The 14,052-nt window shown below is 45.7% G+C and overlaps 1 pseudogene; it reads right to left on the reverse strand.

Annotated features, from left to right (window-relative positions):
- Positions 1-13,618, reverse strand: part of LOC133360455 (zinc finger protein OZF-like) — a 29,429-nt pseudogene extending 15,811 nt beyond the window's left edge.
- Between the last annotated feature and the right edge of the window lie 434 nt (positions 13,619-14,052).

The following is a 14,052-nucleotide window of genomic DNA, read 5'->3' on the forward strand; positions in this document are numbered from 1 at the left end:
GTCTGTCTTTTTCAAACGGACAACGCCCCGTGTGTGTGTACGTACAAGTGTTTGTGTGTGTGTGTCAGTCCATTTGTGTGCGTATCTGTCGCTGTGTGTGTTAGTCCACATGTGTGTGTTAGTCCATACGTGTGTGTTTCACTCGATGTGTGAAAGTCAATGCGTGTGTGTGAGTCGATGTTTGTGCATGGCTCCATCTGAGTGTGTAAGTCAATGCGCGTTTGTGTGTCTGTGTGTCAGTCGATGTGTGTGTGTTAATCCATGTGTGTGTATCTAAAGTAGATGTCTGTGTGTCACAGTCCATATGTCTATTAGTGTGTATAGGGCAATGTGTGTGTCAGTCTATGTATGTGTGTGTAAGTCCATGTGTTTGAGTCGATATGTCTGTGTGTGTCAGTCCATGGCTGTCTGTGTTAGTCGCTTTGTGTGCATGGCTCCATGTCAGTCAGTGTAAGTCCATTTCTTTGCGTGTCTGTAGGTCCATGTGTGAGTGAATGTATGTGCGTTATTGACCTGCTCAAGGCCTATGATACCATCAGTAGGCCTGGCCTCTGGGTTGTTCTTCATGATTTCGGAGTCCCTGAAACTTTGCTCATGATCCTTAAGGACCTTCATGATGGTGAGCGGCCCCGCGTCAAACTACATGGCCGTCAGTCACAGCCATTCCCTCTACACCTTACGGTGTGACAGGGAAGTCCTCTGGCTCCACATTATTCAACATATCTTTTGACCACGTAGTTCGTGAAGCCTTCAATGGCTGTTCCCGAGGAATTACCATATGGTATATACCTCCCATTGTATATGGTATATACAATGGGAGGCTGATCGATGCCCAGGTGCGGTCAAGGGATGCCTCCCTATTGCTCAACCAAGTTATGTATGCCGATGCTCTGGTGATTGCTGCTCACTGCGGCTGAACCTGGAGCTTGCCACGAAGAGGTGGGGCCTTACCATCAGCCCCACCAAAACTAAGCACCTGCCTGGGTATTTTGTACCATGGAACAATCCACCCCCACAACTCACAATTGGTGATGCGGTAGTTGTGGAGAGATTGCCAAGATTCCCATACCTGGCCAGTGTGCTCATGACCAGCTCCAGTTTAACAGCAGAGGTCTCACTCCAAATCAGTCGAGCGCCATTATCTTTTCATCAGCTGCGTTATGCTGTGTGGAAGCTACCTGATCTTCCGCTCCGCATGAAGCTCCAGGTCTTCTCGGCCACGGCAATTCCCTCCCTTCTCTACGCTTGCGAAACGTGCACCCCCCTAATGGAACATCTTCGCCAGTTAGAAACATTTAGGCTGGCCTGCTAACGATCCCTTCCTGGATTTAACCATATATGTGTGTGTGTGTGCGTCTAAGTTGATGTGTTTCTATGTGTGTGGGTCAATGTCTGTGTGTAAGTCCATGTGTGTATCTTCGTTTTTTGCCCGAGCAACGCCATGTACTTACCGCTAGTTATCAAATAAAATGTTACCTTCCTCCTGTAATGCCCCCATTTCCCCAGTAGATGGCGCACCTCGAACAACAGAGAAAACTAACATTGCCGCATCAAGGTTGAGAATCGTTCAACAAGATGATTGTTTCGTCTGCTACATCAGTCGGTCGATTCTGAGAGAGAGAGAATATTCGTATGAGCAATTCATGTTTCTATTGAAAGTAAGTTAACAGTAATATTTGGGTACAGTATTGTTTTTGGAAGCATTCACCGTAATATCGTATGAACGTTTACTTCACCGCAATCATCGTATGAATGATGCGAGAAGAGATTAACGGGTTCTTATGTTAGCGATTTACGTACTCGGCGCTTTCGCTCTCTAAATTACGGCTTGAATGAGGGGGAGGGGTATGACTACACTCACAAAATTAATATCTTACTAGGAATTTTATATAACAAAAGTTATTTACATAACTGTTACGCCTTTGTGTAATTCAACAAAATAAACAAAACTTAACTCCGAGTTCTCTCCGAATTTCACGAGTCCATTCTAGACCCCATAGTTTTTTAAAGAGTTTTATGCACAAAAAACATAACTAAAGTTTGAAAAATCATTAATTATACAAACTTTTCAATAATTTCCTTCTTCACTTCGATTTAAATTTTCTTTAAAACCTTCTCACCAACATAACCACTCATTACCACTTTCTCCGAAGGCAAGTTTGCAAAAGAATGCATGGTACAGACAGCAGACATCTTGTGTCTGGAGATCAAAAGCAAATTAGAAAAAGTAAGTTTATCACGCAGGACTGTGACTCGCCGTGTGGAACTTATTGATAAAAATATAGCCAGTCAATTAAACAAAAAGTCTGATTCCTTTGAATTATATTCACTAGCACTGGATGAAAGTACGGACGTAAAAGACACTGCTCAGCTCCTCATTTTTATCCGAGGCATTGACGACAGTTTTGCGATAACAGAGGAGTTTTGACCATGGAGTCCCTGAAAGGAACAACGCGGGGAGAGTACTTGTATAACCAGGTATCTGCTGTCATCGAAAGAATGAAGCTACCTTGGAGTAAACTTGTCAATGTCACAACGGATGGATCGCCAAATTTAACTGGAAAAAATGTTGGGCTGCTGAAAAGAATCCAGGATAAAGTGAAAGAGGAAAACCCTGTCCAGGATCTTATTTTCCTTCACTGCATCATCCATCAGGAATCCCTGTGTAAGTCTGTATTGCAGCTTAATCATGTCGTGAATCCAGTCTTAAAACTTGTGAACTTTATACGAGCAAGGGGACTTCAGCACCGTCAGTTTATTACGTTCCTGGAGGAAACTGATGCGGATCGTACCACTCTCGTGTCCGCTGGTTAAGTTTGGGGAAAGAGTTACAACGAGTGTGGGAGCTGAAAGAGGACATCATCGCATTTTTGGAGTTGATGGGGAAATCTGACGAATTCCCTGAGCTAAGCGACAAGAACTGGCTTAGTGACTTTGCGTTTGTTGTGGACATTTTCACACATGAATGAGCTGAATGTGAAACTGCAGGGGAAAGATCAGTTTGTTCACGACATGTACAAACATGTGAAAGCCTTCAAATCCAAGCTCACTTTGTTCTCCGGACAAATTGCGAACAAATCTTTTGCTAATTTCTCCACACTTGCCATGCAGGAAGAGCCACCGTGAAACGCAAAAAAATACAGCAAATCGCTTGAGGACCTGCACGGAGAATTCTGCCGTAGGTTCTCTGATTTCGAAAACATTGAACAGTCACTTCAGCTGGTGTCCTGTCCCCTGTCACAAGACCCTGAAACAGCACCACAGTAGCTGCAGTTGGAACTGATAGATCTTCAGTCTGACTCAGTCCTAAAGGAGAAGTTAAACTGAATTACTTTTATGCTTTACTTAAAAGAGCCACGTTTCCAAACCTCCGGAGGACTGCACAGAAGATACTGACTTTGTTTGGCTCGACATGTGTGTGAGCAGACATTCAGCGTCATGAACGCCAACAAAGCCCATCACAGATAAAAGTTAACGGATCAGCACCTCACATCTATCCTGAGAATTGCCACAACCAAAATAACTCCAGACTTGGATGCACTGGCAAAAATGGGAGATCAACAACACTGTTCCCACTGAAACTGAAAGTGATGATGTGTTGCTGCAGCGAGGTTAGAGCCAAATCTCCGACACACAGCCTGCGTGGCTGCTCTAACCTGTTAATGTAGATAATAAACAAGTTCAAGTGAGGTAATTGGTTTGGCGCAGGCCTCAGATGTTTTCATGATGTTTGATCAGTCACGTTACGACATGTTTTTGTATTGTTCATGTTCGTGCAATTTGTTAAATTGCCTTGCAAATAAATGCTTTGCTACCTGTTAAAGGCCAAATCCTTTCATGTAATGATTTTTACATGTCGTTTATATTAGTGCACACAAACACTCTATCCATCTGTTCCTAGCCCAGCCCCTCTGTCAAATTTTAGAACCCATTGTGGCTCGCGAGTCAAAAAGTTTGCCCACCCCTGCCCTACAGGGACAACCTGCATGCCCTTGTTCAAGAGAACTTACGTGAAATATGATATTATGCTCGACATATTCTTAAATTTAGTTAGGAAAATTAACCAAAGCTGATGGATGCATAAATAGAAGCTTGGAAGACATTGAGACTACAAATCGAGTCATTTTTATCATTGCTGCACCTGCCAGTACTGGGAAGACCTTTGTTTTGAAACTGCTCCTCGCAAAGGCTCGCCAGAGAGAGAAAATTGCTCTAGCTGTGGCATCATCGGGTATTGCTGTGTAAGTCGATGTGTGTGTGAGTCGATGTGTGTGTGTATTTGAGTCCATATGTGTGTGTGTTTATGTCCATGTGTGTGTGTGTGTGTAAGTCGGAGTGTCTGTCTTTTTTGCCCAGGCAATGCCAGATGTATGTGTGTGTACGTCGATGTGTGTGTAAGTCCAAGTGTGCATATTAGTCTATGTGTCAGTCGCTGTGTGTTAGTCCATGTGTGTGCTAGTCCATAGGTGCTCGCTAACAGCACTTGCCCCTACAGTCTGTTAAGGCTATACGGGGGATCTTTGTTAGTTCATATTTGTGTAAGTCAATGTGTTTGTGAGTCGATATGTGTGTATAACTCCATGTGTGTGTATCTAAAGTCCATGTCTGTGCGAGTCCATATGTGTGGAGGCCAATGTGTGCGAGTCTCTGTGTGGAGTAATATGGGGATGTGACCTCATGCTCGCTGTTCAGTGCGATGACGTCATGCACGCTGGGTGAGGCGATGACGCCACATCTCCTCTCGATACTTAAGGGGGACTGCGTGACGGACGCGGGGTTACTGTGGGAACCCGGGATAGAGAGCGGTTGAAGAGCCAGCCAGGGGTAGAGCTCAGGGAGTCTGAAGAGAAGCCGGCCGTATTGATAGAAGGTGCTGCTCTCCCTGGTCGGTCGGTGTTGGCTGAACCCCCGATCTGACTCGAGAGAGAGAGTGCTGGAGCTAGCCGAGCTAGGAACAGACAGAGTGAAGGTTCGTGTGAACAACCCCTACCCCTGGGAAAGTTATCCAAAACCCTTAATAAATAACTGGCGCAAGCCCTTAACTGAAGACCTGCCTCCGTGTCGTCATTTGCACCTCAACATATGTATGTGTGTGAGTCCATGTGTGTGTGTAAGTTGATGTGTGTGCATGGGTCCATGTGTGTAAGTCCATGTGTGTGTCTCTTAGTCGATGTGTTTTAATCCGTATGTGTGCTTAGGTCCATGTGTGCGAGTCTACGTGTGTGTGTTCGAGTCGCTGTATGTGTGTACGTCGATTTGCGTGTGTAACTCCATGTGTATCTGAAGCGAATGTCTGTGTGTAAGTAGATGTGTTTGTGTGTGTGGGTCGATGTTTGTGTGTCTAAGTCCATGTGTGTGTGTGTGTGTCTCTTCGCCCGGGCAACGCCGGATACTTTCCGCTAGTACTCTTATATAAGCGCACTTCATCTGTGATGAACCCTGCACTTTCCGTCGTATTTAAGCACACTACTTTAACTGTGATGAACGCTGCACTTTCCATCATTTTCATGCAGGGGGCGCTGTAAACCTACTCGCCCCCTGCATGAATGACGGAGGAGCAGGGACAGACGTTCGATCGCGTTGGAATCGATCTGCAGACGGCGGTCTTCTCGCACGGCCAGCTCTGTCGCCTTATCTCCATCCCGCGAACCCAACCAGGTGAAAGTACGCATCGTACCGAACCCCAGTAAGGCCATCTACTTAACGACTAGAGAAAATTCACACAAAATGTCGTTTTCAATGAAGTCTTCCAGATGTAAAATGATATAAGCTTTTATTGAAGAAACAATTCAAAACATAATACAATTCAAAGTTGTTTCATTTTAAAACTTCAAAACGGAGCATCAGGAGCTTGCGTGGATGCGTCGTTTGTGTGCAATTTTTTTCGTGACTTTCCTGGCCGAAAGTCGTAAATGGTTGTGAGGGGCTCTGCAGGCGGTCCAGCTTGCTTCAACCCATGGTTGTTAACATCCAGACGTTAATCGGCAAGGACCATTTCTTGTCCTAGTTCGCCAACATATAATACGTCATGCAAAATTCTAATGAGTGTTGTTGTGGAGAATGTATCTACTAGATGTGCTCTGCCTTGAAACCAAATACAAATCTGTACCAAAAATGCATTCCAAATGTGCTCTTAAAATTACCTCCTTGCTATGAAGCAGATCAAGCAGACACATCTTTCATTTATTGATCTCTCCACGAAACAAAGGAATATTTTACACAAACTATAACTAGCAGACTTCTGGGAGTGCGTCATTGATTCAGTGCAAACCACCTGTGGACCCTTATTGGTGCACAGCGTCTCAACAGCAGCCGGGCTTGCTTCAACCGATAGTTACGGACATCCAGATGTTAATCAGCAAGGGGCATTTCTAGTCCGAATTAGACGAAATTTGTGTCAACACGTAATACCAAATTATAATTCGTGTTGTAGAGAATGTACCTTCTCTACGTGTAACTTTTAAGTGGTATGCCTTGTAACTGATGAATGATCTGAGTGTGCTCCATATTTCAAAGACAATGAGTTGCTCCAGAGGCAGATGCTTTGTGAAAACACAAAAATACCCTTTGACCTGTATCACAAGAACAACGGGTTTCACCTGAGTTATCTGTACAGGTTACTTCCAAAACACACACTAACATTACTTATTCAATGTTTGACCCTTATAGACAAAATGTTACATGTGTAGTGTTGTAAATGACGGAATACACTTCTTAAGGCACACACTGTTTATTGTCTACTTAACACAGTCCCTAACACACAAGGGGTATACGGTCCCCTTACCCGTTACCCTGAGGAGGTACAGCCTCCGGACTTGGCAGGAGCTATCACAATCTCCCTGCTAACCTAGCGTCCTCCGGCTGGAACCGAGAGGAGGCTCACTGACCCACCGCTAGCTCGGTGGGTCCCCGACCTCTGGCCGCTCAGGACCTTCGCCCTCACAAAAGCGGGAAGGCTGGGAGCCAGGGTCCTGCCTACCCAGGACCTATTCTCCCTTCACCACTGGTGACACTGAGCCTCAGCCCTCACAAGGGCTGGAAGGCTTGGTCCAGGGTCCTAGCTGTCATCAGCCGGCTTGAGTCTTCGTGTAGGCAGAAATGCCCAGAGCTCTCAGCGCTCTGACCTTTATACTGGTTCGTGGCTGGGCTTATCCAATCCCAGGTCACTTTGTGGAACCTTCTGATTGGTCCTTCCCAATCTGGCGTTTGGATCCTACATTACCTCATTTGACCCTGACCGTTTACCGAGTGGGAAAACTGTGTTTCGATCCGCTCTCACCTCTCCCTGACCCCGTTTTCCGAGGGAGGTGGCGCTCTCTCGCAGGTCGCCGAACAGTGAGTAGTTATTACCATTACACATGTACGCACACAGACAAGTATTCATTAAAAATTATTGAGTCATTTTATCAAAATGTAATTACTGCACTGAAATATGCTGTATCAGGTTACATCATATTAACAAGCTATTTTAAAAAATACTGTTTGCTTAACAGTGTATGTACAACATACTTTTGCGCCATTCAAAGCGAGTAGGCCATTGCATGCTGGTGTCTGGGTCAAAATTTAGCAAATTCTAAACATTACCTACAAACTACACAACTGAGATGCCACATCAACCATCGCCCCCTACTGACAGGCTCTTGTCCACATGCAGGCCGGTAAAGGGCCACCACCTTGTGCCACACAGGGGCAGCTGCTACTTGGGGATGCTCTTCGAGTGTTAGAAATGAGATACGATACAAAACTCAAAATCGTCGAGGCGATTAAGCAAGCACCATATAAATGTAATTATGATAACGTAGTGAATGCTTGGGAGCTTATTGGTTCTCGCTCCTGGTTAGAGATCTACCCAACTCACAGGTCCACAAAGACTGGCCGCTCTTACCCTGTAGGTTTAACCTAGGAATTGTGTTCAACTTCACATTCTTGTCATTAAAGGTCTGCGACAAAGGTGCATCTATTGCAGCGACAAAGGTGCATCTATTGGAGCGACATCGTCTCAAGCTTATACATCTACCGGGTCTCCAATTGACTTTGTATTGTCTCGGAGGAAGTCCACCCACACCTCCACTTCCACAAACTGCTGGGAGTTGCCACACTCTGCCTCACAGTCAGAATTCTGCTCCTGCTTCACGTTGCCTCCATCGATGTGAAAGTCCGATTTTGGAGTTGAATCTTCATCTTCACTTTTTACCTTCACTTCTTCGCTCTTCCTCACTTCTTCACATTTCACCTCCTCATATTTCACATTGATACCTTTAAAAGTGTCCAAGCCGGGATTTTCTTCCGGTTCTTGTTTGATAAGGGATGGGATCATTACGGTACTTTGATTTTCACAAGCTGATTTCAGACTCCACTCCTTGTGGATCTTCTGATGCTTGTGTGTTCTCTGGTGTTTTTGAAGATTTGGTGAACATGCAAATGCCTTCCCGCACGGAGTGCACCTGAAAGGTTTGTCTCCCGTGTGTGTTCTCTGGTGTCTTTCAAGAGCAGATGACTGTGCAAACGCCTTCCCACACACACTGCACCTGAAGGGTTTTTCTCCCGTGTGTGTTCTCTGGTGTACATGAAGATTTGATGAATCTGAAAACGCCTTCCCGCACAGAGTGCACTTGAAGGGTTTCTCTCCCGTGTGAGTTCTCTGATGTGTTACAAGAGTAGATAAATCTGAAAACGCCTTCCCGCACGGAGTGCACTTGAAAGGTTTCTCTCCCGTATGAGTTCTCTGGTGTGTTACAAGAGTAGATGAATCTGAAAACGCCTTCCCACACACACTGCACTTGAAGGGTTTCTCTCCCGTGTGTGTTCTCTGGTGTTTTTTAAGAGTAGATGAATAGGCAAACGCCTTGCCACACACACTGCACTTGAAGGGTTTCTCTCCCGTGTGTGTTCTCTGGTGTGTTACAAAAGCAGATGACTGTGCAAACGCCTTCCCACACACAGTGCACTTGAAGGGTTTCTCTCCTGTGTGAGTTCTCTGGTGCCGTGTCAAATTTCCAGTATGATCCGTGCTGTATGCACACCGGTCGCATTGTTGCCTTGTTGTACCGAGCTGCGCCGAGTGCCTTTGCTCCATCGGACAAATTCGGCAGATGAAGCGACAGAGGAAGTGTCAGCTGCAGACAGAAAAAAATATCCACACAGAGGAATGCATATATACACAGTAACATGTCACTTACACGTCTATACTTATTCATATATTCAAGATATAGTGAAAAGGTTTACCAAATTCATCACAGGGGCTGTTATAGCACACAATGAGAGGGTGAATTATCATAAACATGCCTGGAAGCCTGAGAATCTTCAAAATGAATGTTAACTCAAAACTCCGAGCACACAATTTCGCTATATGGCTACAAAAGGAATATTTATAAAAGCTAAATTCAGTTTACATGAGTCTCGATTTAAAGCTTTCGTGACTGCAGGGATTCATCTTCTTGGTTATTTCGGTAAAGTTACGTACAAGGGAAATAATAGCTCTGTTCTTCACCTGAGGATGGCTGCTTGTGTTGTGGCCGAAACGTTGTGATAATTTTATTTTATTATGTTAATTTTTATTATTTTATTATTTCCCTTCTACATGACTTTAACGAAAGAACCAAGAAGATCAGTTGACATAGCAAAAGGTGTTGAAAATAATACTATTTGTGTTATGCAGAAATGCATAAATTAATGTTCAATCGCAACTTAGAGGTGTGAAGCCAGCCAGGCTCAGATGTCCTTGAATGCTGGGATGAACAGATCTGACTTCAGCTACATGTGTGTGCTGTGTTAACTTCTTGACTGTTTCCGTTTATATAAAGAGTTCCAGAGGAAAACAAAAATAAACTATCTTTGTAATATAACCTCCGTGTTCAATAGAGTTAATAGACTTTAGTGCAAACACAAACTTTACACTGTCACACACTGGCATGGTTCACAGGTGGTGTTGTGTCCAGACCCATGCCTAGCCACCTTCATCTGCTCAGTATTAATGCTTTCAGACTCCACAAAGTTATTCATTGAGAATCAATCAACATCGCCAAGGCTGTGTGTCTCTCTCTCTCCCCGTAGTGAGATGTGAACTACCTCTCTTGGCATACAGGAAGTCATGGGTTCAATCGCGACCCTGACGCCTGCTTTATATTTGTAGTTTTACGTGTCTCCCCCCGCGGTCGCGTGGATTTCCTCCAGATCCCCCGGTTGTCCCCACTCCACATGCAGAGAGTGAACACCACCACGCATCCAGAGTGAACACCGCCACACATCCAGAGTGAACACCGCCACACGTCCAGAGTGAACACCACCATGCGTCCAGAATGAACACTGCCACCCGTCCAGAGTGAACACCACCACGCGTCTAGAGCGAACACCGCCACGCGTCCAGAGTGAACACCGCCACACATCCAGAGTGAACACCGCCACGCGTCCAGAGTGAACACCGCCACGCGTCTAGAGTGAACACCGCCACGCGTCTAGAGTGAACACCACCACGCGTCCAGAGTGAACACCACCATGCGTCCAGAGTGAACACCGCCACCCGTCCAGAGAGAACACCACCACGCATCTAGAGTGAACACCACCACGCGTCCAGAGTGAACACCACCACGCGTCCAGAGTGAACACCACCACGCGTCCAGAGTGAACACCGCCATGCTGTTGACGAGCCTCACCTTGTTGTTGTTGTTGTTGTGGGCAGGTCACTTCTGAAAACAAGAGCGGTATAGCAGCTCAAGCGGGCTTGGGCTGGTAAAAATAAAAACTGTATTAATATTTAAAGTAAAACAAAGGTACAAAGTGGCGATCTGGGTCAAGACAAATTAAACTTAAACGAGAGAATTGAAGCAAACGCGATCAGGCGACGGCAGGAGGCAAGGCCCCGTGTTGTAAAGTTCCAACCTGGACATCGCTTCCATGCTCGCTGCTACTCAATTGACATCCCTACGAGATTTAAAGCTTTCGTGACTGCAGGGATTCATCTTCTTGGTTCTTTCGGTAAAGTCACGTAAAAGGGAAGTAATAAAATAATAAAAATAAAACATAATAAAATAATTCTCACGACGTTTCGGCCACAACGCAAGCAGCCGTCCTCAGGTGAAGACCAGGTCTGTCGGGGAGACAGCGTCTGAATGGAACGGTCACGTAGAATGAAACACCACCACGCTTGGAGCGTATATTTAAGCTGGGTTGGAAGGGGGGGAAGGGCGCCTTGACAAAATAATTTGCATATCAAGAGGAATTTAGCATATTTATGGAAATGCGTAGGAGGTGGGCGGGGGGTTTCAAAGTCATATTATGCCCGTGCATTATGAAGGATTAGCAGCATCAAAGGGAGGGGATAGAGGTAGCATTAATAAAGGGAAGGAATGTTAATAGTATGTAGCTGCAGTAACTAAACAACCACGTCAAAAAACTAAAGTATAAACTACATAGTATCATCAGTATACTAAATATACTCTCCAATAAGCTGAGCTACTAACAGTAAGTAATACATTACAAATCTATGTCGCAAAAAATATAATATGCTTCCAGCTAAACTTTTTTCCCTTACATTCACACGGGTCTAATCCCGTACTATATGCTGCCATAGACAAACCCAACGTTAAATTATATACAGTATTACTATACACCACCCTATACCTTAGAATAATAGATAGTGTAATATTACACTATGTATTATTCTATCCGCCCTATTGTATATCACACTGCTGTATATTCACTATACAATTACGATACTATATATTGCCTTATACATTGTATTAAACATTACAATTTTATACTATTTATTATTATACAATCTGCTATACACTATACCATTGACCGTCGAGTGAAAGATACTAAGAGGAAGCAACGAAATATGTCAATGGAAGAGTGGTGTAGGGAGACTTGCAGCGGAGCAAAGAATCCATTCCCTGCGGAGAATACAAGATATATAGTCATGCCAGTGAGTGGACTGCGGTCTGAAAGTCATCGTAAACGTGAACACAATCAGTTAAGATCCGATATGCAAATTCTTTTGTCAAGGCGCCCTTCCCCCCCTTACCCAGCTTAAATATACGCTCCAAGCGTGGTGGCGTTTCATTCAGACGCTGTCTCCCCAACAGACCTGGTCTTCACCTGAGGACGGCTGCTTGCGTTGTGGCCGAAACGTCGTGAGAATTATTTTATTATGTTTTATTTTTATTATTTTATTACTTCCCTTCTACGTGACTTTACCGAAAGAACCAAGAAGATGAATCCCTACGAGAGAGACAGCGAGGCTCTACCTCGGTAAACAACAACCACCACCACAACCACCACCACAACAACCACAACCACAATAACCACCACCACTGCAACCACCACCACTACAACCACAACAACCACCACCGCAACCACCACAACCGCAACCACCACCGCAACCACCACAACCACCACCACAACCACCACCACCCTAACCACCGCAACCACCACCACCGCAACCACCACCACCGCAACCACCACCGCAACCACCACCACAACCACCACTACAACAACCACCACCACCGCGATGAGAATTTCTCACCTCGGATTTCAGTTCACGCGCAGAGCGGCAGATTCCTGTTACCTCGCGACGTCACGCGGCAGCAGCAGGTGACATGACGTCACTTGCTGGGTACAAGACACTCCCCTCCCACAACGAGCGGCTCTTTAACTTAAAAAAATGATGTTACTGGTACCGTCCTAAATAAGGATTGGCACTTGAACAGATATCGGCAGCAGCCGAGCGGAAGTGACGTCACGCCCAAGAGCGCGGTGGTAGATGACATGACGTCACTAGAGGTACACATCCCCCTGTCGTTTGATGCCGATGAGGTCACGCTGAGCGGTGACGTCAGAGAGCGGGGTCAGAGTTCAAGTTTGTTGACAGAAGGGGAGCGGCAGTGTCGTGGTGAGCGCTGCGCTCTGCACCGACCAGCCGAGTTCCATTCCCGCTCGTGGCCAACACCGCCAGTGACGACTTTCTGAGCCGATCCTGAGCCTCCCCTACGTCGACTCAGCCTCAAACGAGAACCCGGTTCGGTGTGTCAAGATCGCCACTAGGGAGACAAAGGCGGCCGGGCGTGGTGCTGGCCACCCACCCCCTCGTGTGCCGTTAACAGCACATGCCCCAACATTCTGTGCAGGCTATACGGGGGTCTTTGTGTTAGGTGCTCACTAGCAGCACTTGCCCCTACAGTCTGTTAAGGCTATACGGGGGATCTTTGTCTATGTGTTGGAAGCAAGTTTGAGTGGCGTGTAGTCGTGGGAGTTGAACGGGCGCCTGCTGCTACTGACAGTCGTTGACTCCGGTGGGACAGACGCTGATAGACACACAGACACAGACAAGACAGGTGGACAGATACAGACATGAGGAACAGAGAGACAGAGACGACATAGACACAGAGACAGGCAGAGAGAGACACACAGAGGCGAACAGAGACACAGACGGATAGAGAGATGTTGAATCGAACTCGCTGAACTCGCTCCATTGAAAGAGTTTCCTCGATCTTTGCCCATCCCCGGAAGTCGTTCTAGTTTCTATTTATTTCATTGTGTGTGGTGTGAACGTGTAAGCAATGTGGGATATCGATGTACACGGACATAAACAAGATCAGCAGACAAGACGTCTTTCATCCTCTTTGGCTCTTACGGTAAAGTCACGTAGGTAGAAAAAATAAAATAATAAATAAATCACGTTTCGATCGCAACACGAGCGGTCATCTTCAGGCGAAAACATCCAGACATTGCCGCGGCAGAAGTCACGCTCGTGTTGCGATCAAAACGTCGTGATTTTTTTTACCTACGTGACTTTACCGTAAGAACCAAAGAGGATGAAAGACATCTTGTCTGCTGATCTTGTCACGTAGGTAGAAAAAATAAAATAATAAATAAATCACGTTTCGATCGCAACACGAGCGGTCATTCTCAGGCGAAAACATCCAGACATTGCCGCGGCAGAAGTCACGTGAGCTACGGCACGTGACAAAGTTAAGATGACCCCCACCGGGGCTCGCCTCGCTCAGCTGAGCATTGTTTTAATGCGGTAGGCTCACGGGAAATTGATTTATGTAA

This window comes from Lethenteron reissneri, chromosome 69 (genome assembly GCF_015708825.2).
Source record: "Lethenteron reissneri isolate LAM-NWPU_2019-01 chromosome 69, ASM1570882v1, whole genome shotgun sequence".
NCBI lineage: Eukaryota > Metazoa > Chordata > Hyperoartia > Petromyzontiformes > Petromyzontidae > Lethenteron > Lethenteron reissneri.